Genomic DNA, 557 nt, shown 5'->3' with positions numbered 1-557 from the left:
CCACCACCAGCAGTAGCAACAACAACAACAACAGCAGCAGCAGCCCCATCACCAGCAGCAGCAACAACAACAACAGCAGCAGCAGTGCAAGCGGTAGCAGCAGCAACAACAGCGACAGCAGCAGCAGCAGTCGCAGCAGCAACAGCGCAGCGACCGCAGCAGCAGCAGCAGTAGTGCAAGCCGTAGCAGTGCTGGCATGAGGTGATGCAGAGCGGCGAAGTATCAGTGTGATATGACAGCGATGAGCGCGTGCGTGCGTTTGCATTGACGAGGTCCTAATTGCCGTCGCAGCAAGGTTTTGTTTTTTCGGCATCGGCTGGCTTTCTTCCGTAAAATTTCTCCTGGCAAAGACACACGTTTGTCACAATGATAATGATTGTAAGTTGAAGCGGCGTGTTTGTCGGTTGCCTCTGCGTGGCGTTGTCACGGTGATGTGACGCAGCAAGCAACGGATAGACATGCCAGTTATTTTGCGCGCTCTCTCTCTCTTCCTTTTCTCTCTCTCTCTCTCTTCTTTCTTTCGCACTCTCTATTTCCTCCTTTCTTTCGCACTCACT

This window comes from Priapulus caudatus, unplaced genomic scaffold, assembly GCF_000485595.1.
Source record: "Priapulus caudatus unplaced genomic scaffold, Priapulus_caudatus-5.0.1 Scaffold2070, whole genome shotgun sequence".
NCBI lineage: Eukaryota > Metazoa > Priapulida > Priapulimorpha > Priapulimorphida > Priapulidae > Priapulus > Priapulus caudatus.
This window is presented reverse-complemented; position numbering follows the sequence as displayed.